Here is a 16,609-nt window from a genome sequence, read left to right as displayed (position 1 = left end):
TTGTGATGTCACCGGACCTCGAACGGGCAGCACAGCAGGTGTTGGGCGCACTAACTGTAAGTCTTTTTGTACTATTTATATTTGTGGTATTGCATAGCTTTTTCAGGTCTTGATAAAAGGGGTTATACCCTGAAACGTTGACCAAAGAAGCTGTGGTCATTGTATTATTTCTTCCGAGTGACATCCTCATCTGGACATATATATATATATTTGTAGAGGAAATCCCACAGTGCTTCACGGGGTTATATCCAATAACTGTGCCAGGTCAAGCAATTAATATCCACAACTTCCCTAGCCACAGGGAGACCAGTCCAGTACAATGCTTGATTTTCAAATCACATTTATTCTTTAAAAAGATAATGCATCCTTATGCCATAGAAGTATAGTGACACCCTACAGGCTACACATTACATCACATATTTCCTCATCATCCTCGACGACTGTTTCAGTGCTATATAGCACCTTCATCAAGAGGGGTCATTTAGAAACTGCACATAGGACATGCATTAATTAAGGTCTCAACATGCGCACTCACCTGCTGCAATCAGCGCCGCTCACCGTCATGATGCACCAACTCCCTCGCCTCTCTGCCGTCAGCCGTCAGCTCGGAATCCCTGCACCGGAAGTGATGCCAGTAACGGAACCAAAGTGCCGGCCAGATTGCAGGGGGATGGAGGAATGGTTCCATTCAGCCGGAAGCGCCCGTCACCGAAGCTAAAGTTACCATGGTGACCTGAAACAACAGTGTATGAATACATTGCACTCACCATATTGAAACACATAAACAAATGATTACACACACACAACAGAGAAAATACAACATATAAGAGATACAGGGCAAATACAATTTACTGCTAAATATTAGAGGCATTCAGTGCAGTGCTGCTATGTACTACTGGACTAATAGTAACATTACAAAAAAGGAACAAAGGTGAATTCCTCATTGAGGCCATTAGGCCGCATTGAGTTCAGTTCATAAATCCAATAACACTCCTTTTTGAGGAGAACTTCATGACGGTCCCCTCCTCTCTTTAGCGGAGGTACATGTTCAATGGGCATGAACTGAAAATCTTTAGGTGAATGTCCACATTGTACAAAATGTCGTGCCACTGGCGGCGTGTTCGCATCAATTTTAATAAAGGCTTTCTTGATGCACGATATGTATGCACCAATGCGCTCTTTCAGCATACGCATGGTTTTCCCAATATACTGTAGATTCTATTGCAGGGACATTTGAGAAGATACACAACAAATCTTGTATTACAGTCCATGTGATGTTTTACAGTATAACTTCTGCCTGTATTTGGGTGTTCAAATTTGTCTGACACAATCATGTGTCTGCAATTTACACAGCCTGGACATTGATGGGCCCCTGCTTGCCTTGTCAGCCAGTGTTTCAATTTGTCCCCTTTGGGACTAATGTCTGAGTACATCAGCTGTTGTTTTAAATTATGGCTGCGTTTATAGCAGAACACTTTTGTTGGTAAGCTGCTCAATCAGAGGTGTGTCATTCAGGTGCCAACAGGGAGGGGTAAATCTGGTTAGGGAAAAAAAAAAAAAAAAAAAACAGTTTGTATCCCAATTGCACACTGAATGAGAAAATAACTACATATTAATCAGATAATACAGAGATCTTGGTTGCATATATCTGCAGATATAGGGCTAAGCCCCCAGGCCGTGCGTCAAGGCCTCTCTGTCACTGGGGGTCCCTAATACTGGGTATGGGTCTGGGGTGTGGGCCCCCAACATGCCGACACAGGCTGAGTACTCCAGGGCAGCACACAAATGAAAATTAGTAAGGGTTAATAAGAAGCACATAAGTGCTATGTAGGGAAGTGAAGGTGGGATTAAAATACAAAATATATACAATGTGATAGGAAAAATAAGAGTTAATAAAGTGTTAGGGAGGAAAAATAAGAGTTAATAAAGTGTTTATTTTTCCTATCACATTGTATATATTTTGTATTTTAATCCCACCTTCACTTCCCTACATAGCACTTATGTGCTTCTTATTAACCCTTACTAATTTTCATTTGTGTGCTGCCCTGGAGTACTCAGCCTGTGTCGGCATGTTGGGGGCCCACACCCCAGACCCATACCTAGTATTAGGGACCCCCAGTGACAGAGAGGCCTTGACGCACGGCCTGGGGGCTTAGCCCTATATCTGCAGATATATGCAACCAAGATCTCTGTATTATCTGATTAATATGTAGTTATTTTCTCATTCAGTGTGCAATTGGGATACAAACTGTTTTTTTTTTTTTTTTTCCCTAACCTGCGTTTATAGCAGAACAGAGGTGGAATGTGGCACACAGCACCTAAGGTTGTATCGGTGCTCAATATGTGCCAATGCTTCAATATTGAATTCTTTATTGCTTTTGATGCCACGAGTAGGTACTTGCAAAGTGCAGTCTTACACTACTCTCCACTTTTTGCCTAGGAGTCAGCAGTTCGTCTCTCTTTTTACACCTATCTCTGGCCTCTTGCACCTCTCTGGGGTCATACAACCTATCCAGGAATTCTTTGCACATTCAGAAAACCGAGGGCTGTTTTAAGCAGGAGGTGTCATAAACCACCGAAGGTACCTGAGCTGCTGGTTAGGATCTGACTTTGTAGGGATTAGCCAATCAGGGTGTAGGGTGAAGCTGTCTATGCTTAAGGCAGAAGGAAGTTAGGGTGAACTTCCTCTATGATCCAGCTTTCCAAGGAGAAAGGTGCTGTATCATTGCTCCCTGTCTATCCTCCATCTTGTTTTTTTCTATTCACCCCTTTTTCTTCTGTTTCACTCCTTTCTCTCCTGACATTTTCCTCTCTCTTATATAGTGCCCCTCTCTGGTAGTAGTGCTGACTCCCACGACCTCAGCCATGGCGCGCCCCAGCAGAGTTGCCCGCACCCCTCCACGTTACCGCGATGCCGCGGTGGCCTCCCCTGCTGCTGCACCGCCAGCCCCTGGTCCTGCGACCCGCGGGCGGGGTGGTAGGCGGTCGGCGGCGGGGGGTACTAGGGCTGCGGCCACTGATGACGTGGCCCTGCGCGTCGCGGCGCCGCAGCGGAGTACAGCGCGGCCTCATCTGGCTGCTCGCGGGGGGAGAGGAGGACAGGGGATGGCCAGCAGGGTGGCCCGCAGGGCTGCACGGGGGCGTGGGGGTCGGGGGGCCCCAAGAACTAGGCCCGGGGTCCGTTCAGGGGATTTGAGGCAAGGCACTGGCAGCACGGGGGCGGGGCGTCCATCCGGTATACCTGTGCTGGGTCCTGTAGTGGCGCCGCTGGTGGCTGACACCGTTAGTTCTCCCCCACTGCCTGCTCCTGATGCGCTGGGCATGTCCCCTTTGCTCAGGGCAAGGGTGCAGTGGCTGAGCAGAGCCAGACGTCTGTCCCAGCGTGTGTGAAGGGCTTCTGTGCCTGTGGCATCTCCCCCGGCAACGGTAACACCGGTGGTGTCTTCCCCTCCGGTGTCAACAGGCCAGGCAGGGTCTGCAGTGTTTGCTGTGCAGCGCTTAGTGTCCATGCTCAGCCCCTTTATTGGGCAGGCCCCCGGACAAGGGCCTGGAGCGAGCCCTGTGGCTACGTCTCCCGAGTACGCAAGCGCTGAGCCCGTCCGTGGTATCAGCTCACGTCCTGGCAGCCTTGGGCCTGGCACCCCAGGTAGACAGGCCTGCAGTGTCGGCTGGACAGCCCCCTCAGTCGGCATGGGCGTTGGTTGCTCCTCCCCTCCCTGTCTCCACAGCCGCTGTTACCACGGCCGCATGGGAAGAAGTGGCTGGTCCCTCGGGAGTTGTAGCTGTGCCGGCTGTGGCTGCAGCTTCAGGTGAGTCAGCAACCGTGCGCAAAAGGCGCAGGTGTAGGCGCTCTGGCTCATCTACCTCTTATGACTCAGAGATAGTCACATCTGGGGCGGAGGGGGGACACAGATCTAGACGCAGACGCAGACGCTCCAGACGGCACCGTCGTCGGTCCCGGTCCTCTAGTGGGAGCTCAGGGTCCCCATTGTATCCTAAGGGCGATATAGTACACTGAGAATACAGCAGTGTTGAGGGGCCTGAGGCGCAGCATGAGGGACAAAATTAATGAGGGAAAATACGTGAGTTTTTTCACCATGACGGCGCAGGCGGAGAAAGATTACCGGGAGGCAAAGCGTCGGGGTGGCATTGGGGAGGAGGCCTTTTGCACGTACCAGAGATGGCAGACTGGCTTATTTATGTTTGCTGCATGCTACCTGGAGACTAGGCATCAGGAGCACATGAACATGGGGCGCTACATTCATATGATGCATGCCATGTTCGTGAACGAAGGGGGTACCTCATGGTGGACCTATGATGAGGAATTCCGACGGAAGCAGTCGGGTTCTGACATCATGATGTTCGGATGTAAGGATGTGGAGATCTGGATGGGTTTGAAGAGGTCGGCCTCTCCAGTATCTTCTACAGCCACAGCAGTGCCCACAGCCCCGGCAGTGCCTGCAGCCCCGGCTACCCCTCACAGGGCTGCTTCGTCCTTTTGAGGGGGCGCCAGGGGGGCCACGGCGGGGAGGTGTTTTGCCTTTAACGGGGCGGGTTGCCCAGCAGGGAATCGTTGCAGATTCAAACACCTCTACTCTAAGTGCTAGGGTCCCCATGCAATTAAGGATTGCCCAAAACCTAAATCAGGTGGACAGGCTCCCAAGCAGGGTCCCGGGGGCCCTCCTTAGTATGTTCGGGGGAGCGTATGGCCAGCTGGCTGTGCAAATATCCCCTTATGGATGCGGCGGCATTTCTCGGCAGTGGCTTTGATAGCGGCTTTCGCCTCCCCGTAGTGGGGAAGGTGACGTCCGGCTTCCCTAGGAATTTGAAGTCTGCCGTGGCAATGCCACAGGTCGTGTTGGAGAAGGTGTTAAAAGAGTTGGCCTTGGGTAGGATGGTGGGTCCCCTCCCCTCCAATCCCGGGCTTGGTTCTCTGCCTTCTAGAAAATTATGTTTTTAATCACTTTGATGAATGGTATCCTATTTGTCAGTTTTCAATTGTACAGCTGTACCCTATCTGGTAATCACCACTGTGGTATTTATACAGCCCATGTTTGGGGACCCATTTATACTTTGCTCCTGAAGAAGCTGGGTGTCTGTCCCAGAGAAACGCGTTGAGCCCTCACACTGTGGATATTTATTTCAAGCGCATCACCACAATCCGACACTAATCCACACAACAAGGACACCACCACGTGCATTTGCACCCTCCCATCCGGACCAAGTATCCGAGGCAGCCATTGGAATTTCCATCAAGCCCTCCAGGTTATACCATCTTCCCCATCAGAGGAACCTAATTCACCAACTGGACTCTGTTTCGGGACTATACTGGCCACCTGGTTATCTGCTATTATGGGACCACAACTCGAGATGTCCGTGTGGTAATATGCATATTTGTATGCCTCTTCACCATTGTAATTGTGATGTGCATTGAATGTCCACTCATTTTACTGTACCCCCCCTTTTTTTAATATATTATTTTATACAAGTATACAAAAGATACAGCTTTTTAAATACTAACTTTATTAACAAATAAATTACATTGTAAAGGATACCGTTCTGTTTATATAATTTATACTGTATATTCCTCAGCCCGCGCTGGTACATTCCTTTTTTCCATTGGTCCTCTCCCCGGTTGGCGTGGTCCCCAAGAAGGAGGCTGGAAAATTTTGCCTCATCCAACACCTGTCTCATCCCCCAGGTCGGTCCGTGAATGATGCGATTCCTGAGGAATTGTGTCATGTACGGTACCAATCCTTCGAAGAAGTGCTGGCGATAGTGCAAGGGTTCGGGGCGGGGGCATTGTTAGCCAAAGTCGACAGAGTCGGCCTTCCGCCTACTCCCCTTGCATCCTGAGTCTTTCCGCTTTATGTGGTTTAAGCTTTCCTCTGGGTTCTATGTCGACAGATGTCTCCCCATGGGTTGTTCAGTGTCATGGGCGTTCTTCGAATGCTACAGCAGTTTCTTGCATTGGTGCGTCATGCAGAGCTCCGGCGAATTGGGGGTCGCCCATTATTTGGACTACTTCTTGTGCGTGGGCCCTGCGGGGTCACCGAGATGCGGGGCTCTGCTTGATAGAATGCAGCAACTGTTTAGACATTTTGGGGTCCCGATAGCGGTGGACAAGACGGAGGGGCCGTTTCGTGCCTATCCTTCTTGGCATCGAGATTGACACGGTTGCTGGTTGCTGCCGCTTGCCCTCTGATAAGCTTGCACGGCTACAGGGGGCAATCGACCAAGTACTGGCCTCCGGCAAGTTGCGCGTGCGTCAACTGCAGTCCCTACTGGGTCTGTTCCATTTCGCCTGCAGGGTCATACCAATGGGGAGGGTATTCTGCAGAAAGCTTGAACGCTCTTTAGCGGGTAATGTCTGCCACTGTTCTTTGTCCGTTTAAATGCAGAATTAAAGCGTGACCTGCGGGTTTGGGAGGTATTTTTGCGGCAGTTTAATGGGGTCCTGATATGGCCTTCGCCCCCTCGGACCAGCGAGGAAATACAGCTATTCACTGACGCTGCGGGGGGAGTGGGTTTTGGGGCCTACCTACATGGATCCTGGTGCGCCTCCACCTGGCCCGTCGATTGGGTGAGGGAGGGGCTCACCAGGAACATGCTGCTGCTGTAGATTTTCCCGATAGTGGTGGCCATGGAGCTCTGAGGGCAATAGATTGTGGGATGCTTGCATCACTTTCTGGTGTGACAACCTGGGAGTGGTGCAGGCCATTAATAAGCAAAGCGCATCATCAATGCCGGTGGTGCATTTGCTTGCACGCTTAGTGCTCCACTGTCTGCAGGTTAATGTACATTTTGTGGCTCGCCATGTGCCGGGTGTTGACAACTCCCTTGCAGATGCTTTGTCCAGAGGCGAATGGGCAAAGTTTAGATCCCTGGCACCTGGTGCGGACCTGGTGGGTGAACTTTGTCCTAATTATGTTTGGCAGGTCATCAGGCCAGCATGGAGGAACTAGCCATGCGGGCTATTGCTCCTAGGATTTTAAGATGCTATCAGGCCGGCTGGCTTGAATGGGAGCAATTCAGACTGTCCGCTCCTCAGGCAGGTAAGACTCCTCGTGAGGTCATGTTAGCCTTTGTGTGGAGTTTATACTCTGGAGGCCACTCGGTGGCAACTGTCAGACGTTTGTTGGCTGGTGTGTCGTTCTTCTCATCGCTCTATGGGAGGTCGGACCCGGCAAAATCTTTTATTGTGGCTCGAGCCTTGGGGGGCTGGCGGCGAGCCGTACCTGTGGCTCCAGATAGTCGGCGGCCGATTGATATCTTCCTTTTGCCCCCTCTTTTGGGGTCTCTACGGGACATATGCCGCTCGGACTTTGAAGTCAAGCTATTTCGCTTGGCTTATGCCATGGCTTTCCATGGAGCCTTCAGGGTTGGTGAGCTGGTGGCTCCCTCAAGGTCTCGACCTCCTCCGCTTCTGAGGGAGGATGTGGTTTTACAGGTCGATTTGGTTTTGTGCCGCTTGCGCCGCTCAAAGACTGACCAGGCTGGGAGGGGTCGCTGGCTGTCATTGCAGCCATGCTCGGTGGAAAGGATCTGCCCGGTGGAAATGGCTAACGCCTTTGCACTGGTGCGGCCCGACCTCCCTGGAGCGTGGCTCATGCATTTGCATGGCTCATCGCTGACCAAGTACCAGTTCTGCCATGTCTTGGGGCGGGCTTTGGCCTCAATCCAAAGGAGTTTGGTACGCACTCATTTAGGATCGGGGCGGACACATCTGCTGCTGTGACGGGCCATTCCGACACAGAGATTCAGTCTCTGGGTCGATGGCGTTCTGCAGCATTCCGCAGATACATTCGGCCTGGTCTCTCTGTCCTGCCTGACCACGGCCCACTGGACGCATAAATACTCGTCTCATCTTAGTGGGAGTCTTGAGGTGGTCCACTTTCCCCCAGGGGCACAATTCGGCTAATTTCAATTTGATATGGCGTACTTACTGCTAGTTTACTCCAGGGGTTTTCTGTGCAGTGTGCCTCAAGGTCCAGTCGGCCATGGTCTCTCTCCTCTCTCTTTATCTCTCTTCCTCTCTCCTCCTTCCATCTCCTCCCCTGGTGTGCCTGTGGCTCATGTTTATTGCCTTTGCATTCTGGTTAACCTGTTTACTGACATATTGCAGGTTTTCGAGATGCCAAGTCGATATGGATGATGGGCCACTCATTTGTGCATTGGGCTTCAAGGTCTCGGGAGCTCTTGGCTGCGTGCGTGTGTCCGCGGGCCCAGTGGGTCCGATGGATTGGTGTGAGAGGAATGCGTTGGAGTGATTTGCAAAGTCTGCTGTGGCAATCGTTGCAGGACTTTGGAGTCCCTGAGGTGCTGATACTGCACTTGGGTGGCAACGACCTGGGGCACTGCACGGTCTTAGAGCTGAGGTCCGTCATTATTAGAGATCTGCATATCATTGCACAGGTGCTACCCAGTTGCCAGTTGGTCTGGTCCTCCATGATCCCCAGGAGGGTGTGGAGGAACGCCCACTTGGATGGCGCCCGTAAGAAGGTGAACGCTGCAGTCCAGCGTTATTTGCTAGAAAATGGAGGGGGCGTCGTCCACCATGATGGCATTGCGTTCAAGCGGGACAGCCTGTATAGACCAGACGCGGTCCATTTGAGTCAGGAAGGAATGGCCATCTTCCTTGACAATTTGATTAGTTGGCTTAGTTCTAGTGCTGTGCGTTTATAGTGGTGGCGGTGCTGCGGCGGCTTGAGGCCTAGCTGTGGCGGTAAAGAACGGTCTTGTATATTTTAAATCATCTGAGGATAGTGGGGTGCGCTCTCCCGGCATTTGATATGTCGTCAGCACATGCCCCTTGGACAGGGGATGGCTGCACCATCCGGACGGGTGGGTGTGTTTGGGAGAGTTTGAACACCAGCGATGTTTGAATGGTGTGTGTGATCTTTACCCCCTCCTTTCTATGACCATTCTTTAGGGCTGCCTACCACTTAATAGTCAGAGATATTTAAATGTCAATTAATAAATTTGACAATATATTTTAAACGCCAGCACTTGTGTCTGTCTCTTTATTTTTACTGTTAAGTTTAGTTATAAGTTAAATAAGTTTTGTTAAACTGTGCGGCAAAAAGGTTGCCGATGGTGAGTTTATGTCAAGGACTGTGTCTACCTCCTCAGGGCATGATGTTATACGGACTGCCCTTAGTTGCGAATATGGCAACCCACGCTTGAGCGGCTGGGGGTGAAAACTCGTTGCCAATAACAACGTATTTCTATCTGTTGATTTCTTGAACAATGCGGTCCTGAATTCACCATTAATAATACTGACCAATACATTCAGGTAATGTATACTATCAAAACTGAAATTAATAGTAAATCTAATGTTACCCGGAATAGAATTTAAATATGCTACAAATCTCATGAGCATGGCTCATCGAGAGACGAACTGCTGACTCCTAGACAAAAGAGGAGAGTAGTGTAAGACTGCACTTTGCAAGTACCTACTCGGTGGCATCAAAAGCAATAAAGAATTCAATATTGAAACATTGGCACATATTGAGCACCGATACAACCTTAGGTGCTGTGCGCCACATTCCACCTCTGTTCTGCTATAAACGCAGCCATAATTTAAAACAACAGCTGACGTACTCAGACATTAGTCCCAAAGGGGACAAATTGAAACACTGGCTGACAAGGCAAGCAGGGGCCCATCGATGTCCAGGCTGTGTAAATTGCCGACACACATAGGCGTGCGCACGGGGGGTGCCGGGGGTGCACAGGCACCTCCTAATCACCACCAGCACTCCCTCATGATTGCGCAACACCCGGTTACCAGCTGGTGGCTGACAGGACTGCATTAACCGCCTGCCGCCACTGACCACCAGCCCGCACGCCAACCACACAGATCATCGCGGCGGAAGCTGTGTTTAGACTGGGTGCTGCAGTGGACCTACAGTGCTGGCTCCATTGATGTGAGCCCCCGCCCTTATAAACGTCACTGCGCACTGTGACTCGGCCACAGTGCGCACCCCTGTCCTCTCGCCCGCCATCCCGCTCGCACTCTGGCCCCTTCACCCGCACTACTCCCATCTCACATACTTCCCGTCTGCCTTTTTCAGAGCCAGCATGCTGGGACTTCCTCACATTGGTCACATAGATAGTGACAGCCAGCCAGCCACTACGCCACAGAAGAAGCCAGCCTGAGCCACAGCCAGTGTTGCTCCTTGGAGGCAGCAAGAAAGATTGCTTTGCTTGGTGAGAAAAAATTGTAACAAAATATTAAAGTAAATTAAATGGCTCTTTACTGTGGTACTGTGGCCATGAGCTGCTGCAGCAGTCTCTGTCACTGATACCACCAAAATGGCAGAATAGCAGGTTGCACCCGGGTTTTTGGACCTGGGTGCAACCCGGCATTTGTCCCCTTTTACACCGGCATCACCCAATCAAATTGTCCCCTGGCATCCAACCTGGTGGAGGAAGGTCCTGAACCGGCGATTGGAGTTGACATCATCTCCAAGTAAATTCGCCGTCCGGGACCCCCGCAACGTCATTGACGCCTAGTAGGCGGTGATTGACACGCCCAGTAGGTGGTGATAGACATGCCCCTCCAATTGTGCACCCACTAATAAAATGGGCTGCGCACGCCTATGCCGACACATGATTGTGTCAGACAAATTTGAACACCCAAATACAGGCAGAAGTTATACTGTAAAACATCACATGGACTGTAATACAAGATTTGTTGTGTATCTTATCAAATGTCCCTGCAATAGAATCTATATTGGGAAAACCATGCGTATGCTCAAAGAGCACATTGGTGCACACAGATAGTCCATCAAGAAAGCCTTTATTAAAATTGATGCGAACACGCCGCCAGTGGCACGACATTTTGTACAATGTGGACATTCACCTAAAGATTTTCAGTTCATGCCCATTGAACATGTACCTCCGCTAAAGAGAGGAGGGGACCGTCATAAAATTCTCCTAAAAAAGGAGTGTTATTGGATTTATGAACTGAACTCAATGCGTCCTAATGGCCTCAATGAGGAATTCACCTTTGTTCCTTTTTTGTAATGTTACTGACTATTAGTTCAATAGTACATAGCAGCACTGCACTGAATGCCTCTAATATTTAGCAGTAAATTGTATTTGCCCTGTATCTCTTATATGTTGTATTTTCTCTGTTGTGTGTGTAATCATTTGTTTATGTGTTTCAATATGGTGAGGGCAATGTATTCATACACTGTTGTTTCAGGTCACCATGGTAACTTTAGCTCCAATGATGCGCGCTTCCGGCTGAATGGAACCATTCCTCCTTCCCCCTGCAATCTGGTCGGCACTTTGGTTCCATTACTGGCATCACTTCCGGTGCGGGGATTCCGAGCTGACGGCTGACAGCAGAGAGGCCAGGGAGTTGTTGCATCATGATGGTGAGCGGCGCTGATTGCAGCAGGTGAGTGCGCATGTTGAGACCATATTTAATGCCTGTCCTATGTGCAGTTTCTAAATAACCCCTCTTGATGAAGGTGCTATATAGCACCGAAACGGCCGTCGAGGATGACGAGGAAACATGTGATGTAATGTATAGCCTGTTGGGTGTCACTATACTTCTATGGCATAAGGATGCATTATCTTTTTAAAGAATAAATGTGATTTGAAAATCAAGCATTGTACTGGACTGGTGCTAGTCTCCCTGTGGCTAGGGAAGTTGTGGATATACTGTGTATATATATATATATATATATATATATATATATATATATATATATATATATATATATCGTGCTTGTCATTGCTCTAATTTAAAATTAGCATAATAATGGTCCCACATTATACAGTAATTAAACCTAACATATAGAAATAACCACTGGTCATAGGAGTTAGTAGTGATAATTCTTTTATCCTCAAGACAATAGTAACACTCTTGTCACACATACTGTAATTATGGTAACACTAGTAACAAGATGGGATCCAACAGAGACCTAGAATACAGGGTTACATTTACTGGGATGCAAGTTTTAATAAGGTTCTGAATTCGCACATTATCGCATTTTCCGAAATCGAGATTTTTTTTTAAATAGTCTACTATTTAATGGAATGCAAATTTGTGTGATAAAAGTGCGATTTTTAGTCATGAAAATGTGCCAGTTTTAGTCATGAAAATGTGCAAATTAGTGGACAAGTGCGATGTTGTAGATATGTTATTGTGCGTTTTTGTTAAAAACCTAAAAACGGCGTGGGGTCCCCCCTCCTGAGCATAACCAACCCTGTCCTCAAAGAACCGGTCCTGGTTTTAGAAATGATGGGGGACCAAAAATATAGGGAATCCCCAGGATTTATAAAACCAGCACCAGGCTCAAGGGCTGGTCCTGATTCCCAAAATATGGGGGACAAAATGACTAGGGGTCCCCCATATTTTGGCAACCAGCACCCGGCCCAAACACAGCCTGGGCAGGGGTCACTCTAGAGGGAGGACCCCTTTATTGGGGGGTCCCCACTCCACCAGGGTCCCTGTCTGGGCTGACCAGCCAAAGGGATAAATGCTTTGGCCATGGGAACTTACTTAAACAGTTTCCCCCAGCTGTGGCATTACCCTGTTGGCTGTTTGGGCCCGGTGTTGGTTGCCAAAATACAGGGGGATCCCTAGTCATTTTGTCCCCCATATTTTTTTAACCAGGACCGGCACTTGAGCCTGGTGCTGGTTTTAGAAATCCTGGGGATACCTATATTTTTGCTCCCCTGAATTTTTAAAACCAGGACCGGTTCTTTGAGCCTTTGTCGGTAATGTAATGTAATTTAAACTTGCATGATTATTTTTTCACTTAGAATAGCATTTCTGTGTTACTAGGTCCAGGTAATTACTATCTGTTCAAGTGTACAGAAATCCTTAGCATCACAAAGTTGCAGTAAAGAGTTGCTATGGGCAACATCTCCACTTCTAAAAACCTGCACTTTAGTAAATATACCCCAGAAGGTGTATGTACCATGTATTTTTAGGAATGTACTATATTATCAATATTTATTTTCTCTGTCTTTTTTTTTAAATGTTATTTATTTTAGCAAACTTTGATGTACAATACATATTATTCATCATTTAGACAATTGTACAAGACCGTAAGTATGTCATGCAAAGTATAACAATAAAAGTTAATAACTATAACAATAAAAGTATAACTGTACATACAACACAAAAAAAGCTGTAATTGTTTAATTCTATGCACAGAAATGAACGCATCACTCATGTAAATGTAAGATATTTACATGAATCTCTAAGTAAATCACTTAGTCCAGGACAGGCCAACCTGTGGCTCTCCAGATGTTGTGAAACTACAAATCCCAGCATGCCTTGCCACAGTTTTAACACTCCCGTATAGCAAAACTGTGGCAAAGCATGATGGGATTTGTAGTTTCACAACATCTGGAAAGCCACAGGTTGGCCAGGCCTGAATTAGTCTTTAAGGGTAGAGTATAAGATCAAAATAAGTCATAGACAAAAAGACAGTAGCACAATTATGTACAGATGGGTCAGGTCCCATCTTTGCAGGGGATGGCGCTGGCGTCGCCAGCCGCCATCCCCCGCCAGCGCCATGGCGATGGTGAGAAGGGGACGCGCGTGCACGAGCGGCGCGCGCGTCCCCTTCCGACGGCGCTTCCATCCGTTCCCCCGGGTCCCCGCCGGCTTGCCGGCGGTAACCCGGGGTCCCTGCCGCCTGCCCGCACCCCCCCTAACCCCCCCTAACCCTGTCCGTCTCCCTGAGGCGGAGACGGACAGGGTTTCCGTCGCTCTAGCGACGGAGACTGAGACGCGCGTGCGCGTGAGACGCACGCGCGTCTCAGTCTCCTCGCTGGCGAGGCTGCTGGCGGGTCGCCAGCGCGTACGTTCTGGCGACCCGCCAGCAAGGATGTAAAACATCACATACTGTATGAAGGTATGTATAGGAGGCAATTCAGACCCGCCCGCTGCAGGTCGAATTCTGTCTCCTGTCCAATGGTGCAGGTTTGTGCATGCGCATGTGTAAAATGTGCATGTGCAAACCTCTGGAGCGGATGCTTTTGTCGAGTTCATGCTCCATAGTGGGAGTAATGGGGGCATGCATGGGTTCGAAGTAGGGGAATGTCACATGACATCTCTGACCAGGAAAACTCAGTTTAGAGGGGAAGGGGAAACAAATCATTCAATGGTCAGCTATATAGTGATTGCTCAAGTAAGAGCAAACTTAACCAAGCACTTGTTTGTCAGTAAAGGAAAGAGCAAGAAACAATAGAAGAATACATAAACTAAAACAAAATAAAATAAAAACACAAAAATTGTGTGGTGGGTGAGGGGATTCATTTGGCGGGGGAGGGGCATTCAATGAGTGTCGATTACCTGCTTGCTAATACAGCAGCCTAGTGAACAGGTCTAAATCAGACCTAAAATATCATAAAGCTGCCAGCTCGGTATAACAGGTCTGTAAGAATGATACAAGGGATAAGGCAGCTTACATTATAGTGAGAATATCAGTGACGTGCGGTGAGGTGAGAGATTGGTGAGGCACTGTGGCCCCATTTTTTAAATGGGATTGAGTCCCACCACCAAAGCATGATACAGCAACTCCAGCGACAGTATCCCCACAATGCCCAATTGTGAGAGCTTTGACGACTACCCCCTAAGTATGTAAAATACAGGGTATATATTATATAGAAGCAGTGATGAAATGGACTGCTTCTATATATATATATATATACATTGTATTTTATATTCAGATGGTGTGATAGAATGAAAGAAAATCCCCCCCCCCCCCTAATCTGTGAAAGATGGCTGCATAAGGGATTCACTAAAAACTTTCCAGATAGTGCAGCTCCCTCTGGAACCCATTCCTTCTGCCCCAACACACAGACCTCAGATCACAGCATAGCTAGCCCCATCAATCATTATATACCTATGTTTGAACGATCCTAGACATACTGCTGAGGTTGTAGAGATAAGGGACGGGGTAGGGGCTGACCTTGTCCTGTTTAGTGCAGTCAGAATCACCACGGACAGAGACAGACTGTGCTACTGATCAGTCTTCACGGAGCAGGACACAGCTGAAATACTTGCTATACGCCAAGGCTGGCTCACAGAAGAGGGGGAAAGCCAGTGCACAGAGAGAGGAGGAGCAGACGGGGGCAGAGTGGATTTTATTAGCCGGACTCGGAGAGCTCTCCTACCTCTGAACTGCAGTGCACTGTGCTGCTGTCTCACTCCTGTCTGTCTGACCCAGCGGTGACTTCACTGATGTGGGAGGTATTGATTGAGATTGATGGACTCCGACTTCGGCACATCGAGGCAGCACATGGTACTTAGGAGCTGTAGTATGTTTCAGAGGTGATCTCCTGAACCCGCCCCTGCCCGCAACCATGACAGCGGATACAGGCTGTCAGTGTGTGACAGCCTAATCCGCTGTCCTATCACATCTGTCACAGTGACAGGGGTGTGCCTTGTATATGGGCTGAAGGCACATCCCTGTCACTGATGCAGATGTCTAGGTGCCGCTTCCCCATTGTTTTTCAATGGGCTTTGCAGCCTCTTTCTCTGCCCGTGATTAGCCCCGCCCCCCGCCGCTGATCGTTTGCAATTGTCAGCGGGAGGCACAGCTCCCGCAGCCTCCCACCCTCACAACAGTGTCCCACCTAATATTTTATAGGAAAAAAAATACAAATAAGATATTTATTACACAGTATATGTGTTATAAATATCTTTGTATTTTTGTTCCTCAATTATGACAGGTGATGCACTGCCTCCCCTGCCTCCCCTGACTGCACGTCCCTGGAGAATATATAGAAAGCCTAAAGATAATAAAATAGATTTAACAACAAGTCTAAGAAGAAGATGAGGTAGACGAATCTCCACCCAGGACCGATGTATACCATCTGTCCCAGTTCTTAAAGTAGTTTGGTAATGATCCTCTAATTTTAAACATCAATTTCTCATGTTGAGAAATGTCATTAACCAGTGCTCTCTAACGCAAAATATTAGGTGTCTCAGGGGCAAACCACTTCCTAGAAATGAGAACCTTGGTAAAGGTGGTAAGGAAAAGAGAACATACAGATAGCTCATCGGGTAATGCGTTTCTTAATTTTTTTTCCAAACATACGTAAAGGAGGTGTCAGTACAGGGAGAGAGAGAGAGCTTTGTAAGAGAGATATCTTCTCAAACTTCGAGAAACAATGTATCTTTGGAAAACTCCATAATAGATGCCAAAAATCAACCCCATCAATCACGCACTTTGGACAGCATCAGTATTAGAGAATAAGTTAACTTTATGTAGAGGAACTGGAGTATGATAAACCCTATGCATAAAATAGAATTTAATCTGTTGATATCTAATGGAGGGGGCAGTGAACTTAACAGTGCCTAGCACTTGTAACCACTTGTCTTCAGACATATGGCCTTATTTTGGTTCATTCTTTCTGACAAAATCCTTCTTAGATGGGCAAAACCATGTGCACTGCAGGTGGGGCAGGTGTTACTTGTGCAGAGAGAATTAGATTTGGGTGGGGTTTTACTTCAAAGTGAGATCTATATTGCAGTGTAAAAATAAAGCAGTCAGTATTTTCCCTGCACAGAAACAAAATTACTCACCCAAATCTAATTCTCTCTGCACATGTTACATCTGCCCCCCCCTGCAGT

At 48.3% G+C, this 16,609-nt stretch overlaps 1 protein-coding gene across 20 annotated transcripts in view; it reads right to left on the bottom strand.

The window, feature by feature from the left end:
• Positions 1 to 16,609, bottom strand: part of ADGRL3 (adhesion G protein-coupled receptor L3) — a 1,133,398-nt gene that overhangs the window by 361,648 nt on the left and 755,141 nt on the right. The window lies entirely within an intron of this gene.

This window comes from Crinia signifera, chromosome 1 (assembly GCF_055691185.1).
Source record: "Crinia signifera chromosome 1, ASM5569118v1, whole genome shotgun sequence".
NCBI classification, from domain to species: domain Eukaryota; kingdom Metazoa; phylum Chordata; class Amphibia; order Anura; family Myobatrachidae; genus Crinia; species Crinia signifera.
Note: the sequence above shows the minus strand (reverse complement) of the source record. Positions and strands in the feature narration are given on the sequence as shown.